This window comes from Hibiscus syriacus, unplaced genomic scaffold (genome assembly GCF_006381635.1).
Source record: "Hibiscus syriacus cultivar Baekdansim isolate YM2019G1 unplaced genomic scaffold, ASM638163v2 tig00010888_pilon, whole genome shotgun sequence".
NCBI lineage: Eukaryota > Viridiplantae > Streptophyta > Magnoliopsida > Malvales > Malvaceae > Hibiscus > Hibiscus syriacus.
Window position 1 is genome coordinate 354,165 of NW_024062236.1, and position 21,357 is coordinate 375,521.

General features: G+C 32.9%; 1 pseudogene; it reads left to right on the forward strand.

The window, feature by feature from the left end:
- Positions 1 to 17,649: 17,649 nt before the first annotated feature.
- LOC120204430 lies at positions 17,650 to 21,109 on the forward strand (annotated as a pseudogene).
- Positions 21,110 to 21,357: the final 248 nt, after the last annotated feature.

Genomic DNA, 21,357 nt, shown 5'->3' on the forward strand with positions numbered 1-21,357 from the left:
TTTAATAACATGTACTAAAATGAAACAAAACTAAATGTTAGGCATGGTTATGAAAAAGTTGAAAATTTAGGTACTAAAACGAATCAAAACTGATAGTTTAGGTACTAAATGCATAGTTTACCCCTTAAATTGAGATAAAATTATTTTATTATTTTTTTCATTTATATAATTGATTACCAGATAATATATATTTTAGAAACTATTTTTTATAGAAAGTGTTAGTTTTATTTAAAAATAAGAAATATTAAAATTACAATGAATGTTTACAAATATAATTGTAAGCTAAGCATATAATTAGGGCATTTTATTATAATCATTGAACAAGAAACTAGTCACTTAAGATCACACAAGGACCATAAAAGGAAAATGTTAAAGAATTTAACCAAAAAGTTCGAACAAAAGATAAATACAAATAAATCTGATCGACAAACGAATACAAAAAGAGATGAAGTTACTAAAAGACCACCGAAAAACTATAGATTAGAGTTGAACGACATGAAAAAACTATCCAATAATGCAAATCGCGTATCTAAATTTAATTCGATGGTCCAAAACAAGGAATATCAACAAGATAACAAATAAGTGTTATATTGATTAATTGTGACGATGTCAAATCCAATCCTAAAAAAAAGATAAACAAATATATCGTGCAAAAGATCAAATTTTGTTAAAAGACAAAGAAAACTTTTTATAAAACAAAAATAGTATCATAAAAATAAAATTATTAAAAAATAAAAAAAATAAAAATTTAACGTAAGAAAATAGATGAAAAAAAGATATTGACAATGACAACCAACGATAAAATTAGTGCCATCACAGGGAAGTTCTGCTGTGCGGCGGTTAAAAAATGGTGTGACTTGTTAAATAAGTGACCGGTTAAACTATACACCAGTTATGTTATATCATTTAACCGGAAATATTATCAAATACAATAACATATTAGGTAGTGCTTATATAATGTAATAGGTAGCACTTATATAATAAAAATAGACATTTAACCGGAAATATTATTAAGTACAATAACATATTAGGTAGCGCTTATATAATGTAATAGGTAGCGCTTATATTGACCTATTTTCTAACTAAACCGATATATTTATATCGATAACATTGCAAATTTACCTATTACATTATAATTATCGGTTTCGATATTTTTGGGATTGATACAATTTTAAATGTATCGACACTTTATGCATACACCTCGTTGGGCATTCATTCTGGAAAAAAGTATCGACACAAACTTAAAACGTGTCGATACATTATGTAGACCTATTTTCTCATAAAACTGGTATATTTCTACCGAGTACATTGTAAATTTACCTATTACATTGTAATTATCGGTTTCGATGTTTTTGGGATCGATACTTTTAATAACTGTATCGACACTTTATGCGTGCACCTCGTTTGACATTCATTATGGACAAAATGTATCGACACTTTTTAAATTTGTGTCGATACGTTATGTTGACATATTCTCTCATAAAACTGGTATATTTATACCAGTTACATTGTAAATTTACCTATTACATTTTAATTATCGTTTTTGATGTAACATATGCGTCGATACTTTTAGAAAATGTATCGATACATATGTTTACCTATTTTCTCATAAAACCGATATATTTATCGGGTACATTGTAAATTTACCTATTACATTGTAATTATCGGTTTCGATTTTTTTTGGATTGATACTTTTAATAAATGTATCGACACTTTATGCGTGCACTTCATTTGACATTCATTATGGACAAAATGTATCGACATTTTTTAAATTTGTGTCGATACATTATGTTGACATATTCTCTCATAAAACCGATATATTTATACCGGTTACATTGTAAATTTATCTATTACATTATACTTATCGGTTTCGATGTAACATATGTGTCGATACTTTTAGAAAATGTATCGACACATATGTTTACATATTCTGTCATTAAACTGCTATATTTTACCTATTACTTTATAATAATTGGCTTTGATGTTTTGATGATCAATACTTACAATAAATGTATCGACACTGTTTTGGAAACTTTATGTTTGAGAACCATACTGAATAAAATATTGGAAACAAATCTTTGTTTTTACTAATTTTATCATTAAAGAAGTCTATTTTTATCGATTTTGTTATTGTTGGACATAAATAAACCGGTAAAAATTACCTAAATTATTATTATTTCTACCTAAAACATCGATGTTTTTTAACATTTCCGGTAAAATGTCAAACAATAACAAAATCAGTAGCGCTTTTACCAGTTTTGTTAATAAACCCAATAAAATACCAAATAATAACAAAATCGATATAAATAATGATTTTCGGTAATTTTACTGGTTTTATTATGCACAATAATAATAAAACTGATACCGTATTTTTTAATCGTATATTAAACACCGCACGTAAGCATTTCCCGCCATCACCTATAATTAAACTAAAGAAGAAAAAGGGTAAGCGGATAAAGAAATTTAAGATTAAGATATATATATTTTAAAAAACTTTTAAGTATTTAATAGCGATGGTTTAAATATCATATTATTTAAATTGAAAACCTTTAAAATATCAATAATGCATTTAATATTAAAGTCAGTGGTTTACTAAAAAAAAATTAAAGTCAGAGGTAGAAGTAATTGAGCGGAGGAGGGGATATTTATATATTTATTGTTGAAGATATTGACAATTTGATATCAATTTCTACACCAATAAAATGCTGTCATATAGGTTAATATACTACTAATATACGGTAATACCGGATACATTAAAATATATTTAATAAATTTGGTTTAGCGGTACCTATTATGTTGACAACTAATAATGTTTTAGGTAGAAAATATGAAAAACTATTAAAAAATTTGGTAACCGGTAAAATTTGGTTATCGGTAAGTATCTATCCTTTTTATAAAAGTGTCCATACTTTTAACATATTAAGTAAATTTTACCGGTTTTGTTATAAAGAATCTGGTTTTGTCATATTTTTACCTGTTATATTGTAAAGTATCTATCCTTTTTATAAAAGTGTCCATACTTATTTCACTGTGAAAATATATTTATTATTATCTTTGGTTAATATTGTTAAATTTAAATTCTAAATAATATTTTATAAAATATCAAAACAATCAAATAATTTTTTGTGTAAATGAAATTATTAAATTAATATTGTTGGTAGAAAACATGAAACACTATTAAAAAAAATTGAAACATAAATTACATAACTTTAAAAAAAGTATATATCATTTTTATAAAAGTGTCCATACTTATAAAAGTAGGTCTAAGTCATGAAGAAATATTAAAAAATTGTGCTACCGGTTCGTGTCGATCCAAATTAAAAATGTGTCGATCCAAATTAAAAATGTGTCGATCCAAAACGATATAACAGGTAAAACTATGACAAAACCGGTATAGAAATGATAAAACCGGTATAGCGCTACCGGATACATTTAAAGTGTCGGTACTTTAATATAAGGATCGACACTTCGTGAATTTAAAAGAGAAGCAGTTTTAAATCCTATAAAGTGTCGATACTTTTAAAAAATGTATCGATCCAAAACGATATACCAGGTAAAAATATGATAAAATTGGTATCAAAACGATAAAACCGGTAAAAGGTTACCGGATATATTAAAAGTGTCGATACTTTATATAAGGATCGACACTTTGTGAATTTAAAAGAGAAATAGTTTTAGCGCCTATAATGTGTCGATACTTTAAAAAAATATCGACCCACAACGATATAACAGGTAAAAATATGATAAAACCGGTATCAAAATGATAAAACCGGTAAAATGATACCGGATATATTGAAAGTGTCGATATTTTCGTAAGTACGTGTAATAAATTATCGACACTTTCAAAGAAATAGGTAATTATCCTTTTGAAAGTATCGACACCTGACATAAAAGTATCGACACTTTTGTATTTGTATCGATTAAATATAAATAACATATCCGATGAAAATATAAGCTAAATATCCTCTGAAAATAGATAGAACGGACGAGTTTTTGAAATCGAAGCGTAATTGTTGCTGCATTTCAGAAGGCGTTTCTAAAGCAAAGTTTGTTTGTTTGTTGTTGTAGTCGAATCGAAAAGTATGTTGTCGAAACCCTAATTTTTTATTATTACAGTAATCGCGATAGGGTTTTTATGTGTTGTTTGGGGTTTTGGAGTAAAGAAGCATTTGAGACCGATTGCAGGTAGAAAGTGATATTCAAGGAAAAATATAAATGTCGATACTTTTATTAAATATTATAGGTAGAAAATGATATTATATGTTGTATAAATGTGCCGACGCATTTTGGTGTGGCCATTCAAATTCTTTTGAAGAAAACCGTTTTACCACAAGAGTAGTTATCTATATTTGTATATTGAATAAAGTGTATGTAACAAAATAATTTTATTTGCGTAAACTGATATATGAAGGAAAAATGGAGTCAATGGGTTGGAAAATTGTTGGTGGAGCAGATGACTTTGAAATTGAGGCCGAGACTCGAAAGCAACCAAAGGGTGGATATATGTACTTCTAGTAAGTATCAATGTCTTTTTGTTATTATTGTTGAAATGGTAATTGGATTAAAGTATCGATAAACTTTAAATTGATTACAAATTTTAAATGTTGACAGTATGGCCGAATGCAAAAGGATGAAGGAAGATGGCACACAGAGCGGTTCGGTATGTAAAATGAAATTGACATTGAGTAGTATTTAGTGTTAATGTATTGATTAAGAAACGTTTATGTTTTATATTAGGTGACAAAAGATGTGAGGTCCAAATGGAATTCAATGAGTGATGCTGAAAATGAACCTTACATCACACAGTCAAGGAAAAAAATAGTAAAGAATACAAAGAACGGAGGAAAGCACATGAAAATAAGGTATTCATTAAACTTGTAAATACGTTGATACAAAATATATAAGAACTATAACATTATATATTGTTAAAAAATGTAGGAAGTGTCGACAAGATGCAGCATTAAAAGGGTGAATTTATTAATTAAACACCTTAAGGAGAAGGGTCAGTTGAATGTGCTGGGAGAAATAGGTTTTGGATCGTTGGTAGGAGTAAGGGATCGACCTATTCGGAGGGAATTGTGTCGATCCTTGATGGCGCAATTTGATGTCAGGCAATGTATTGCTAAATATGGTGATTTTTCATTTCCTCTCGGGATCCCATGTGCTGCAGCCGTATTGGGGTAGAAAATGAAGGCAAAAGTGTTGTAGAAGTCTGTAAGAGTAAGGACTGGAAAGCATTTGCCTCTAAATATGGTTTGAAGCATAAGGTGACATATGCTGAAATTGAAGAGGAAATAAAAAGTGGATCTTACGTTGGGGATGAGCTGAACGCCAGAGTTCTATTATACCTTGTCGGTATCTTTCTTTGTCCAACGGGTAATACATCAACGAACAAAGAACATATGAAGCTCATTTGTGATGAAGGCTTGAAGGGTGAATTCAATTGGGCTGAATATATCCATTCGAGATTGATTGAATTAATAATCACCTTTAAAAAGGGTAGCCAGAGATACCTCAAAGGGTACATAGCAATCTTAGAGGTAAATGAGTTGAAGAACTTTTTTTTGTTTTTATATAAAAATATAAATTTTATTATAAATGCAGGTTGCACTGTTCAATTTTTGGTCGGGCTGTGAGGCAGTGCCGGCTTATGAAAGAACCGGAGTGGCACGCATCCGTGCATGGGGGAAGGAAGAGGTGGTTAGAGTGATGGTGAAGTTGAAGTTGGATAGAGCGAAGAAGCAAGAAAGAGTAATAAATGTAATTAAATAATATTAAGAATATAATCAATGTCTTAATATTGTAATTTAATTTTGAAGGTTATTGGCAAGGATGTAGAGGAGGCAGAGGAGAGGAGAAGGAGGGATGGTTGTATTGGGGGATGACGGTGAGGGAAAACGTAGTAACTTCGACATTTTGATGTCTGAATTGGCTGATATCAAAAAAATCCAATTTGAAATCATGCAAAGACAATCAAGAGTCGAAGAGAAATTTGAGAGAGTCGAAGATACACTTGAGAGGCATAAGGGGGTAGTGGAAGGAAAAATAGATGGAGTGGTGAAAGAAGTAGAGGCGTTGAGGGGTGAAGTGGTGAAAGAAGTTGAGGTGTTAAGGGGTGATATTAAGATGGTGACGGGTGAAAAATTTGAGGGAGTGGTGAAGGAGGTTGTGGAATTGAGGAGTGAACTTACGGGGGTGAAGGGGGTGGTTGATAAATACTTGGATGAAGGAGATCAATTGAAGGGTGAAATAAAGAGATGAAGAGCTATGTAGAAAAAAATACGATGAACTGAAAAAATATGAAGAAGAAAAGAGGGAGGAGGAAGAAGAAGAGATGGAAGAAATGAGGAGGAAGGAAGTTGATGTCATTTATACACCGGAGAGTGTTATAGCAGCAAATTTGGATTCGGAATATCCTGCACCCCAGAAGAAAAAGCAGAAGGTAAGCTGATTAAAAGAAAACTTAATTTGATTTTTATTATGTTGTTGTGACAAAAATTTGTATGCAAAATTGTAGGTTGAAAAAGATATTCCAAGCGGAATTGATGACATCGAAGCTGAAATTTGTGATTATTTATGGAATAGCGAGTTAGAATCGGAGTAAGTGAAATATATTGCTTTGTGAGTTATATTTAAATATTTCATGACAACATATTAATCCTAATGATTCATACAAATATTCTGTAATATCAATGGGAAATCAATTCGATAGTGTATACGACGTTGCAACGTTGAAGCCTACGGAATGGGTTGGCGGTGTGGTAAGTAGAAAGTAGAAAATGTTAAAACTTATTGAATATGTTCTGATTGTGTAATTAATTTTGTTAGGTTATTGATTTGCTCGCCTGGACAGTATGCTACGATTCTCAGAAGTCACTCCGGAGGATTGGCTACCTTCCATACCACTTAGCGGTGAGTTAAAATTAATAAATAGAGATAAGTAGTGTTATAGACGGTAAATTAATAATGTTTGTTGCGTAATTGCAGCAGCAGGCGTTGGATGCCAACAACAAAGAAAGTGTTGAGGGTATTGCTAGCTTCTGGGGTCCCATACTGAATAACTATGTGAAATTCACCGACTGTGAGAAGGTAAGACACCATACCAATTGCAAATGATGTTTTCGGATATAGAATGTTGAATTTTGTCAAATTGGGTGTGAAATTTGTTGCAGATCATGATCACAATAAACTACCATAATTCACATTGGTATCTGTTGGTGTTGGATATGGTAGATCGTGTTGCAACAATATATGATAGTATGTTTACAACTGAAGCAGCTAAACAGAGAGTGAAGGATGCTAAGAGATTGGTATGTATGTATGTATGAAAGGACATTATGTAAATTATAATGCATACTTTTTTTGGTGCATAACTTCTTCTATTTTAATGCAGATTAAAATATTAGATTCTTATAATAAGAAACGCATTTGGGTTGAATCCTGTGGATCTCTAGGAAAGTATCCCTTGAAAAATTTCAAATTTGTGGAGCATAAGAAGAATAAGCAATTGAATGGGTATGAGATGTTATCACAAATAGAAAGCTTAATTTATGCAGTATTCATCATAATTGACATGTGTGGTTTTCAAATTTTGTAACAGACATGATTGCGGCATGTATGTGATGATGTGGATGGAATCGATCAGTTCTACAGGGCAACTGGTGATTTTGTAAGTGGATAGAAAAATTCGTTTGTGGTAAAATTGTTAAAAGTCATAGATTGAATGTTGTAGTTGACAATACTTAACGTTCTGACAATTTGAATATAGGTTGTTGGAGACTGGGATCGATCGCGAATATTAAACGATCTCGTAAGCCACAATCAAAATGAACGAAGACAGGAGATAACAAAAGCTGCCATATTATATAAGAATAACAAAAGGATGCAATGATGTAAATGTAGGTTAATTTTGTATAATTTATAATTTTGTATACGATTTATATTTTTGCATGTGAATATAATTATGAATGAGATGAGAAAAGTTAGCAGTATGTTGCTGTACATGTTTCTATACATTAAGGGTCATGTTGATACTTTGAAGTAAAAGGCAATTTACAATATGGCCAACATGGTGCAACCATAAAGTGTCGAACCATATATAAAAAGTGTAGATCCCAAAAACATCGAAACCCAAAAGTATAATATAATATATAATTTTTCAATCTAACCGGTACAAGTATACCGGTTTTATGAGAGAATATGTCTAAATAATGTGTCGACACTTTTTAGTTTGTGTCGATATTTTTGGTCCAGAATGAATGGAAACAGGGTGCAACCATAAAGTGTCGATCCATATATAAAAAGTGTCGATCCCAAAAGCATCGAAAACCAAAAGTATAATGTAATATGTAATTTTTCAATCTAACCGGTACAAGTATACCGGTTTTATGAGAGAATATGTCTAAATAATGTGTCGACACTTTTTTAGTTTGTGTCGATATTTTTGTTCCAGAATGAATGGAAAACAAGGGTGCAACCATAAAGTGTCGATCCATATATAAAAAGTGTCGATCCCAAAAACATCGAACCCAAAAGTATAATGTAATATGTAATTTTTCAATCTAACCGGTACAAATATACCGGTTTTATGAGAGAATATGTCTAAATAATATGTCGACACTTTTTTAGTTTGTGTCGATATTTTTGTTCCAGACTGAATGGAAAACAGGGTGCAACCATAAAGTGTCGATCCATATATAAAAAGTGTCGATCCCAAAAACATCGAAAACCAAAAGTATAATGTAATATGTAATTTTTCAATCTAACCGGTACAAGTATACCGGTTTTTTGAGAGAATATGTCTAAATAATGTGTCGACACTTTTTTAGTTTGTGTCGATATTTTGGTCCAGAATGAATGGAAAACAGGGTGCAACCATAAAGTGTCGATCCCAAAAACATCGAACCCAAAAGTATAATGTAATATGTAATTTTTCAATCTAACCGGTACAAGTATACCGGTTTATGAGAGAATATGTCTAAATAATGTGTCGACACTTTTTAGTTTGTGTCGATACTAATTTAAATATCAAGTGTTTTCCACCGTTCACTATATAGTACTCTTAATCGAGAAACCCTAAACATAAAGGCAAGCAGCAGAAGATAACTCTTCCTCTTTCTTCTAGCGTTATCATAAGTGACGATCAGATATTCAGGTAAATTTATCGATATTTTATGGGTTGATTGATTTCTATATTGGAGTTTTTTTCCTGAATGTGTTTGTGTTCCATTGTAATAGCATCCAACCAAAATGGCTCCAAAACGTCAGCGTCAGAAGCGAGGTCTTTCTCAAAGCTCTTCTCAACCTAGTTCTTCTCAACCACAACCTCCTTCTGTAACAAACGATTATTCTGAGGAAATCAGGTCCTTCGAAACTCTAAACTTTAGATCCGATATGGAGAAACAAAGATGGCAAACGAGTTTTAAAGTAAGGAAGATTCGTCCCGAACGTGTCATTGACCTGGGTTTCTTGTTTGATGATAAATATGCATTTAGTTTTAATCCTTTAGTTAGAGTCTTCTATAACAATGCTTCCTTACAGCACGAGCCTAATAAGACTAATATAATAGGAATTAATACACATGTCATGGGGAAGGATATATATATATCTCCAGAAACTATTGCGGAGGGTTTAGGTGTAGCGAATACAGGGGATTCAGATGAAAATGGTGTAGATTGGTCTACAATTAAACGGGTTGCTAGAAATAGCCCAATTCACCTCGATGTAGAGTCGAGAGTGTTTCACAAAATGCTCACATGGTATATCCGGCCTAGTGGGGGAAAACATTCAACGCTTCGAGACATCGATTATTGGTGGATAGCAAAGTATAAATCCAAAACGGCTCCAAACATTGCAAAACTCATATTTAATACAATTGTATATATGGTCACAAAGGAAGCAACAATTTCAACTACACTACCATATGGATGTGTCATCACCCATCTGTTGAAGAAGAAGGAAGTTGATTTTTCGCATGACGCCCCTGTTCGATTAACCCGCAAGATTGACATGGTATTTATTAAAAAAGCGGGATATGATTTTGTTGAAAAACTCAGTTGGAAGCGTGTCAAGGAGGTCGGATTAGATCAAAAGAGGGAGGAAATGGACCCCGTTGGCCATGAAGAAGAGCAACCAAGTGGAGACGCAATGATGGAAGAAGCTCCAGTTGCAGAGGATGTCACAATTAAGACCGTGATGGAATACATGGTCAATTTTCGAGAGCATATTGATTCCCTTGTGAGTGGAATGTGATCCGATATTTCATCATTGTAACGTGAAGTCTCCATGTTGCGTAACGAATTACGTCAACGACATCAAACGAGTTAGGTAATTCATTATCTATGTTTCTTAACATTTACACGTTTTGAACTTTAATTTATTTTCTTTTAACAGATGTGGACAACCAAGCGGTCAATGAAGATGAAGCTAACGATGAAGATGACGATGATGATGACGATGAAGCTGACAATGAAGATGATGACGATGATGATGATGATGATGAAGATGATGATCCAAACAAGTATATCGTGTCTGCAACGTCGCCTTCAAGAAAACTTTTAATTTTTGGTCTCAATGGTGTCTTTGCCTACATCCCAAGACTGCCTGCAGGTTTTAATTCTATTATTTTGTATCCATTATTTTAACATATAAGCGTAGAACTTTAATCTCATTTTCTTCATGTTGTAGACGTTGTCCTCAGAAGAGGATTATTTGAATCTATGCAATTTTGTGTCGACAATTTTGTTGTTGCCCTTTGGTCTTCAAAGATGAGGTTAGAACATGTTTGAAGCAATTGAATTACTGTAGTCAAAATCGTTAATATACATTTGAATGTTAATATTCAAACTTACAATCTCAGGCATAACGTCGACCGTGTACTTGAGAAACTACCTGTATTTTCCGAGCATTTTTATTCGTGTGGATAAGATGAATGTCATTACAGTTTGCTGACTTTTCGTTGTTTATGATTCCTACATATTTATGTTCGACTGTTTGTGACAGGATCAAAAAAAAATGCAAAACATACGATTCTGTTACCTACTGTAAAGATCTCAATGATGTTTGGAACGCGTGTCCAGATTTTAACGAGCTAAATACACTTTTGGTCGATGATTCAGCGGAAAAAATGATTTATAATCCGGTAAGTTGCATTTATGCAATATGTTTTTCCAGTTGAACAGGTGTTCAGACATTGATTATTTTAACAACTTATGTGTTTATATAGAAATACAATTACATATGTCCACATACCTTTGACGCTGCTTCCCATTCGAACGACAATGCTCTAGGTATGACACAAATTTATTCATGCTTATGCGAATTTGTTATTGTTAGTAAAATTGCACCTCATTAGTTTGATAATTGAAATTATTTATGTATGTCCTCAGAAAAAGGCGGAAACATACGAGAGTATTTGGAAAATTTGTTGAAGGCCTCTAATGTTCCGGACTTCGTTAGAATAACCCTTTTTTCATCGGATTAATTTTGTTTGTCGGTACATTATTTGAACATTCTTGTGTATTTATATTTGGTGTGATTATATTGTGTGTATATTTTCATTAATTATTCCATATTTGCTTCTATGTGTACATATACATTTGAGGATTGTTGAAATATCAATACTAATGTATTTTACATCTGCTTGCAAAAGTATCGAAACACATGGCTATAGCATTGTTTTCGATGATATCCACAACAAAGTGCCGATTTAAAAAAGTGTCGACTGAAAAATGTAATAGACAATTTTGTAATATAACCGGTATAAATATACCGATTTACTTATAAAATAGGTAAATATAAGCGCTACCTATTACATAACTTACATATTATTAAATTAAAAACAATAAACATATATATTACATATTTATTATTATCTTTGGTTAATGTTGTTAAATTTAAATTCTAAATATTATTTTATAAAATATCAAAACAATCAAATAATTTTTTGTGTAAATGAAATTATTAAATTAATATTGTAGGTGGAAAACATGAAACACTATTAAAAAAATTGAAACATAAATTACATAACTTTAAAAGAATTATCGATATTTTTTATAAAAAGTATGGACACTTTCAATATAATAGGTAAAAATATGATGTAATAGGTAGCGCTTATATAATGTAATAGGTATCGTTTATATAATGTAATAGGTAGTGGTTATATTGTAAAGTATCTATCCTTTTTATAAAAGTGTCTATACTTTTTTCACTGTGGAAAACATTAATTTAAGGTTATCTTTTGAGTGAGTTTTAAGATATTAATTTAGTAATTATAGGCGTCTAATGATTTATTTTTTACGTTACGATATATATTATTATTAAATTAAAAATTCTAAATATTATTTTATAAAATATCAAAACAATCAAATAATTTTTTGTGCAAATGAAATTATTAAATTAATATGGTAGGTGGAAAACATGAAACATACTTAAAAAAATTGAAACATAATTACATAACTTTAAAAAAGTATCGATCCTTTTTATAAAAAGTATGGACACTTTCAACATATTATAATAAAATAGGTAAATTTGTAATGCTATCGGTATAAATATACCGGTTTATGCGCGAATAGGTCTACAACCTATATCGACACTTTTTAATATTGTGTCGGTACTTTATGTCCAGATTGGAAGAAAAATGTGTCGATACATTGTCAAAAAGTGTCGACATTTACACATCAGAACCCATAATTATAATGTAATAGATAATTTTGTAATATAACCGGTATAAATATACCGGTTTTATGAGCGAATAGGTCTACAACCTATATCGACACTTTCTAATATTGTGTCGGTACTTTATGTCCAGATTGGAAGAAAAATGTGTTGATACCATTTAAAAAAGTGTCGACATTTACACATCGAAACCCAGATTTATAATGTAATAGATAATTTTGTAATATAACCGGTATAAATATACCGGTTTTATGAGCGAATAGGTCTACAACCTATATCGACACTTTCTAATATTGTGTCGGTACTTTATGTCCAGATTGGAAGAAAAATGTGTCGATACCATTTAAAAAAGTGTCGGTAATTTTAAATAACGCGGTTTTTCTTCCTTCATTCAAAATATTTATATGTACATACAATAGGAGTCATGTTGATACTTACGATATATGGAGATCGTTGTCATTCCATTCCATCTTCGAAAAAATCAGTTGATGTAGGCTGTGTGCTTGTACTCAAACTGAGCTTGACTTGAGGACATGTTAGTTTGTTATGTCCCTCACCGTTGCAGTACCCACATCGCCTAATTTTCTTCTCGACCTTGTTCTTCGGCACTTCTTTTCGCTTGCGTTGTTTTCGTTGTAGGTCACGAACATTGTTTACTACAATGCTCTGGTTGACTGAATGATTCAAACCAAACGAGTTTTCTAATTCTTCTATTAGTTTTTTCATCTTATCTCTTGCGGTTTTGAAAGACTCGTCTGTCTTTGATGCAATGTAGCATAACCTACTTGACGTTGAACGTAGAGCAGCGAACCTTGCCATTTGCATCACTTCTGGAGACACATTCAAATCAACATAGCTGGGTGCAGAAGCCTTCGCATCATTAGTCCACCTACTTTGAATCAAAGTCCCGGGCAAATATGTGTAGTCCAATTGCTTCAAAATGTGAAGTTGATGGCGACACGGAAGTCCAACGGTCTCGAATTTTTTGCAGGAGCAAATTAGAGTTTTCGTACGAGAATCAAAACTAATTTCAAATTTCCTATTTTTTTCTGCGTACTTTGACAAAATATAATGTTGACATTCATCTGATAAGGACTTAATCTCTGCCTCAATCCGGTACAATGTCTCCCGTATAAGTTCATCTTGGAACACACGAAAAGATTCGCGGGTAAAAATCGCAGTGGCATGGCTTTCAAGGTCGACCAGTTTTGTGATCTGGAAGGGCTTCGTATGGGAACTTAAGTAATCCGCTTTCAACTCGTTCATACGCATTCTACTAATTCCATCTTCAATTGCACGAACAACATCTAAATATGTCTTCTTGTGTTTCAGTGCAATAGCTAGTGAAGCATTCATAGACTCGCACCTTTGTGTTGAGCGAATATTGGCAAAGAAATGGCCGGTTAGATATGCTTGTGCCCATAAGTGTCATGCATTTCCCTTCTCAATCACCCATGGATGCTTTTGGACGTTGAATTCTGAAACAACCGAACGCCATTGAATATCAAATTCCTTGGTTGTCCACCAGGAAGCCATGCATTTTGAGAATGCTGCTGTAAACTTTGGGTCACCAATGTTAGCTTGTGCATTGCGAGAAAGATGCCAAGAACATAATCTGTGCTTAGCATAAGGGATAACAAATCTGATAGCCCTCTGCATTGCCCTATCCCTATCGGTTACAACGGAAATAGGTGATTTATTCATCATGGCTTCTAAAAAATTTTGTAGCACCCACTCGAAAGATTGAGACGTCTCGTCAGCGATTATGGCAGTGGCAAACACAATTGTGTTATGGTGATGATTGACACCAACAATAGGCATAATTGGTCGACCATACAAATTATCTTTGTACGTTGTGTCGAACGCAATTACATCACCGAAGCATGTGTAATCCGATCTCGATGTAGAATCCGACCAAATAAGATTATACAATGCCACCGATTCGTCTACCGAGTATGTCATAAAAAACTCAGGATCATCATGTTTCTTATAATCAAAGTAGGCAATAAGCGCATTCACATCCCCATCGACGATTTCCTTTGCTTTACCTCTTTGAAGTGCATTGTAGAGGTCTTTATGTGTAAATCCAACATTATGATAGCCCCATGCCTGCTGCGTTAAATAGTTCATTACTTGTGACGTGCCAACACCGACCTCTTTCAATGTTGTTGCCTCATCGATATCAGCCTTACTTACAGCTCTATTAGAACGCATAAATGGTGTCATAGCAGGTGTGCACAATGCATGATTATGTTTCTGATCAGACTTACTTATAACCCACTGATCGTTTGTATTTGTTGCTGTGACTACGACTCTAGCCTTACATCCTGTTCTTGTGACTGGCGTATGAGCACGTTGACGATCAACAGTATTGACTTTTGATACTCGAAACCCTTCTTTGGAACAACAAAATTCTTGTGTCTTCACATTCCCTTCCACGTCAAGCCGTGTTGTTCCCTTACGTGCACTAAACCTATGTTCCCATGCGAATCCCTTGTAAAAGTACCAAGCTTGATCACGTGAACAGAAGAGCTGACCAACCAATCTGTTAGATTCATCAACATTATGTACTTCATGGCATTCCTCGGTTGGCTTAACATTGTCTACATCAGTATTATCCATGGCAAAAATTTTGTTGTGCAAGTTGAGTGCTCCAGGAGTTGATGGAGATGTAAGCAAATGTTCATTTTGAACATGTTTCAGTCGTGCTGCTTTCAATAGGATGTGGCATTGGTAGTGGTAGTTAAAGGGTGGGTACAACATTAAATTCGCAGTACATATTTAGGTATGTACAATAACTACAAGTATATATTATCATTAAATTTAGGTATGTACAATAACTACATATTTAGGTATGTACAATAACTACATAATTAGGTATATACATCTTTTGAGTGAGTTTTAAGATATTAATTTAGTAATTATAGGCGTCTAATGATTTATTTTTTACGTTACGGTATATATTATTATTAAATTAAAAACAATAAACATATATATTACATATTTATTATTATCTTTGGTTAATGTTGTTAAATTTAAATTCTAAATATTATTTTATAAAATATCAAAACAATCAAATAATTTTTTGTGTAAATGAAATTATTAAATTAATATTGTAGGTGGAAAACATGAAACACTGTTAAAAAAATTGAAACATAAATTACATAACTTTTAAAAAAAGTATCGATCCTTTTTATAAAAAGTATGGACACTTTCAATATAATATGTAAAAATATGATGTAATAGGTAGCGCTTATATAATGTAATAGTATCGTTTATATAATGTAATAGGTAGTAGTTATATTGTAAAGTATCTATCCTTTTTATAAAGTGTCTATACTTTTTTACTGTGGAAAACATTAATTTAAGGTTATCTTTTGAGTGAGTTTTAAGATATTAATTTAGTAATTATAGGCGTCTAATGATTTATTTTTTACGTTACGATATATATTATTGTTAAATTTAAATTCTAAATAATATTTTATAAAATATCAAAACAATTAAATAATTTTTTTGTGCAAATGAAATTATTAAATTAATATTGTAGGTGGAAAACATGAAACACTATTAAAAAAAATTGAAACATAAATTACATAACTTTAAAAGAAGTATCGATCCTTTTATAAAAAGTATGGACACTTTCAATATAATAGGTAAAAATATGATGTAATAGGTAGCGCTTATATAATGTAATAGGTATCGTTTATATAATGTAATAGGTAGTGGTTATATTGTAAAGTATCTATCTTTTTTATAAAAGTGTCTATACTTTTTTCACTGTGGAAAACATTAATTTAAGGTTATCTTTTGAGTGAGTTTTAAGATATTAATTTAGTAATTATATGCGTCTAATGATTTATTTTTACGTTACGATATATTATTATTAAATAAAAAATTCTAAATAATATTTTAAAAATATCAAAACAATCAAATAATTTTTGTGCAAATGAAATTATTAAATTAATATTGTAGGTGGAAAACATGAAACACTATTAAAAAAAATTGAAACATAATTACATAACTTTAAAAGAAGTATCGATCCTTTTATAAAAGTATGGACACTTTCAATATAATAGGTAAAAATGATGTAATAGGTAGCGCTTATATAATGTAATAGGTAGCGTTTATATAATGTAATAGGTAGTGCTTATATTGTAAAGTATCTATCCTTTTTATAAAAATGTCCATACTTTTTTCACTGTAGAAAACATTAATTTAAGGTTATCTTTTGAGTGAGTTTTAAGATATTAATTTAGTAATTATAGGCGTCTAATGATTTATTTTTTACGTTACGATATATATTATTATTAAATTAAAAACAATAAACATATATATTACATATTTATTATTATATTTGGTTAATATTGTTAAATTTAAATTCTAAATAATATTTTATAAAATATCAAAACAATTAAATAATTTTTTGTGCAAATGAAATTATTAAATTAATATTGTAGGTGGAAAACATGAAACAATATTAAAAAAATTGAAACATAAATTACATAATTTTAAAAAAATTATCGATCATTTTTATAAAAAGTATGGACACTTTCAACATATTATAATGTAATAGGTAAATTTTTAATGCTATCGGTATAAATATACCGGTTTACTTATAAAATAGGTAAATATAAGCGCTACCTATTACATTATATAAGCGTTACCTAGTATGTTATTGTACTTTATAATATTTCCGGTTAAATAATATAACATAACCGGTCTAAATTTTAACCAATCACTTATTTAACCGGTCACACCGTATATTAACCGTTTTTTATTCGCTTCAGAACTATCCGTCATGTAGGATAGTATAAGTAAGGGTAAGATGAGAGAATCTGAGCCTCTGAAAAAGAGTGACCTACGTGGCTGTTCTTACACCACACCTGTCGTGTCCGAATTACGTAAGTACCCCAAATTATCTGAAAAATTAACATGAAAGAAGGGTATAATGGTCATTAACGACTCTTCTTCTCCACTGTCCGCTCAACGTTTTCCGTGAAAAATCAGACAGTTTTATCAGTTAAAACAGAAGACAAGTAAAAAAAACCTTAAAGAAGAAGAAGCATGCGAATCTTCTCCACTTCATCTTCTTCACCAAAACCCAACTTTACTCTCTTCTCCCCTTCTCAAAACCCTAAAAAACCCTGCTTTAAATCGTTCCGTCCCTTCAAAACTCGCATTTTCCTCTCATTTCCACCATGCAGCGCTACGAACTCGCCCTCCGTCCCGGTCCTGGACCAAGAAACCGACCGCCAAATCCCGTCGGAATCCGAAAAAGACACCTTCAAGAAGGTCCTCGTTGTTCGAAGGCCAGCCATGGATGTCCCTATTGAAGAAGAAGACGATCAAGAAGATGACGGAAACGATGGCGTTTCGAAACCATCGGGTATAGATGCGGGTCTCGAAAACATCGCCAAGAAGATGCCTATATTCGAACCCGAAGAGGCGAGTTCTCCGGTGGTGTTCAAGAGAAGCCGCTTGCGGTGAACTTGGACTTGGCATTGTATAAAGCCAGGGTTTTGGCCAGGAAGTTTCGATACGATGAAGCTGAAAAGATATTGAAGAAGTAAAGGGTAGCTAGATTAATCGAATTTTCTATATACATACATGTATTTTCAATCTTGAACTTTGAGTATGTAGATCGTGTAAATAAGCTTAATTGAGCTGAGCTCCAATATTTTGAAAACTCGAGTTCAGATTAGTATTGGATGGAGCTCGAATCAATTCGATTACAGTCTTAATGGCTACTTGGTTCTAGTATTTTCATAGTGTTACATTGAACTTTTGAGTTGCTAATTGGAGGATTCTATGGAGATTTTGATAATGGGTTTTTTTTGTGTTTTTGTTGGTAGTGCATATACTATTGGCCAGAAGATGGGAGATCATATGTAGCATTGGGGAAGATATTGAGCAAGCAATCAAAAAAGGCGGAAGCGAGAGCGGTATACGAGAGGGGTAGCCAAGCCACACAAGGAGAGAATCCCTACATTTGGCAGGTTTTGCATTCTTTTTCTTTAATAATGTCTTCATTGATTCTCTGCAATGAATGAGCAAATTCATTTATGTCTGTTCTTTTCAAGTCGAAGTTCATGCTGCCGACTCTGAAACCGAACCTTTACCATTGTGATTGATTCTCTGCAATGAATGAACAAATTCATTGATGTCTTTTTTTTCAAGTCGAAGTTCATTATTGGATTTGCTTTTGCAGAATGTGCTCTTTTATTTGAGAATTGTGAGATGATTCTTGGGGGATTAGGACTCATGATTTCAAATAGTCCGGCTTTTTTTGGATTTGATGTTCTGGTAGTTACGGATTTGTATGCTACTGCAAGCAACGCTCAGATCCATGAATGATGAATCAATATGAATAACCACTTCCATTTTCTGTAGTTATTCTTATATAGAATTGGCAACATTTTTACACTATTTTCAAACAGTGCTGGGCTGTGTTGGAGAATAAGATGGGAAATATAAGACGGGCGAGAGAACTTTTCGATGCGGCCACTGTTGCCGACAAAAACACATAGCTGCCTGGCATGGATGGGCAGTTCTAGAGCTAAAACAGGGGAATGTCAAGAAGGCGAGGCATCTGCTTGCTAAGGTCTCAAATTTTGTGGTGGGAATGAGTATGTCTATCAAACCTTGCATTGCTTGAAGCTAAAGCAAGTAGGTATGAGCAGGCTCGGTACTTGTTCAGGCAGGCCACCAAGTGCAACCTGAAAAGCTGTGCCAGTTGGCTTGTAAGTCTTTTAGTGCAGCGTACCTTGACTTATTCCGAATGTAAATATGCTTTTATTAAGTCTTTCTTATTGTCATATTCAGGCATGGGCACAATTGGAGGGGCAACAGGAAAATAATCGTGCTGCGAGGTTACTATTTGAGGTAATCCTTCCTAATTAACAAGAGATTCGTCACTATGGGATTCGAACATAATTTTCCCTATGAAAGCCAAATCGCAACTGATTTTACTTTGCGATTTTACTGTCATAGCTGATATGCGTTTTAATCTGCAGAAAGCAGTCCAAGCGAGCCCTAAGAACAGGTTTGCATGGCATGTTTGGGGAGTTTTTGAAGCTAATATAGGCGACGTTGACATGGGAAGAAAACTTTTGAAGATAGGCCATGCGCTCAATCCACGAGATCCAGTTTTACTTCAGTCTCTTGCATTGTTGGAATATAAACACTCGACGGCCAACCTAGCTCGTGTTTTGTTCAGGAGAGCTTCCGAGCTGGACCCGAGGCACCAACCAGTGTGGATTGTAAGAAATCCTTTAAGCTCTCCGAATGCTAGTTTTCTGCTTGTTTGGACATATAGCTTATAGACTATTGTGTTGTTATTAAGTCTTCGAGGGAATCATCTTTATGTCCATTCTTGACGACATTTTGTTTAGTTTTGGTTCGGATAAGCTCGTCTATGCATCCACCTGAAAACTGTTTCTTTGCTGATAACTTGAGCTTGCCAGGCATGGGGATGGATGGAATGGAAGGAAGGGAATATATCAACAGCAAAGGAGTTGTACCAAATAGCTCTTTCGATTGACTCAACTACTGAAAGTGCTTCTCGATGCTTACAGGTAATAGGAAATTACTTAATATGATATGTGGCATACTGATATAGAAGACAATCTTCTGCCTGCTTGATGCATATATTTAAGCTAATCATCGTTTGTTGTAGGCTTGGGGCGTTCTGGAACAAAAAGCCGGCAACTTATCGGCTGCTAGAAGGTTATTTCGATCGTCCCTCAATATAAATTCAGAGTTACGTAACATGGATGACATGGTCAGCATTGGAGGAGGACCAAGGAAATTCTGTGCGTGCTGAAGAAATCCGTAACCTCTATTTCCAGCAGGTCAGTGTAGAGAAAATGAACAAGAAATGTTTTTTTTTTCCTTCTAATTTTGAGTTCCTTAGAATCCGGATGCTATCGAGAACTTGTAAATGATTTTCGTTTCTTCGGATTGAACGTGACAGCGTACCGAAGTCGTGGACGATGCTTCATGGGTGATGGGATTTTTAGATGTCATTGACCATGCACTTGACAGCATAAAGAGATTCCTGAACTTGGATCAAGACCTCAGCAACAAAGCAAAGGAGCCTTTGAAAGATGCAGAAACTAATGAAAATGGAGATGATATCGGAAACGGAAGCGAATTCAATCTGGACGCTTTCATCAAAGATGCTTTGTCGTTAGATCCGACTAAGCTAGGCAATTTGATGGAGAACACCGGAAATTTGTCTCCTAAAAGAGTAAAGTCTCCAAGAATGTGGAAATCACAGGGAAGAACCAGCACGACTTTGCCTCGACGGAGCATATAAAAGTTTCGGCCGCGACTGTGACTGCCAATGCATACTGGAATATATATTGTTATCTAGGATGCAGCAATGGATGCTTCTTAGGCACACTATGAAACTGGGGAAAAAAAAATGCTAGTATGGTATGTGAAGACACTAAATTTCATCAGATTTAAATAATGTTATTTCATATAATAATTTCTAACCACATTACATAATATACATACTTAAATTCTTTTTTTTTTTACACAGGCCCTTTACAAATAAATGATAACAAACGGCCCAAATACAAGTGACCCAGATCCAACGCCTCAGCAGCCCAAGGCACGTGACCAATAGGCTAGGGTTTCCAGAAACCCTAGCGCCGTTCTCCTTCAACTCCCCATGGC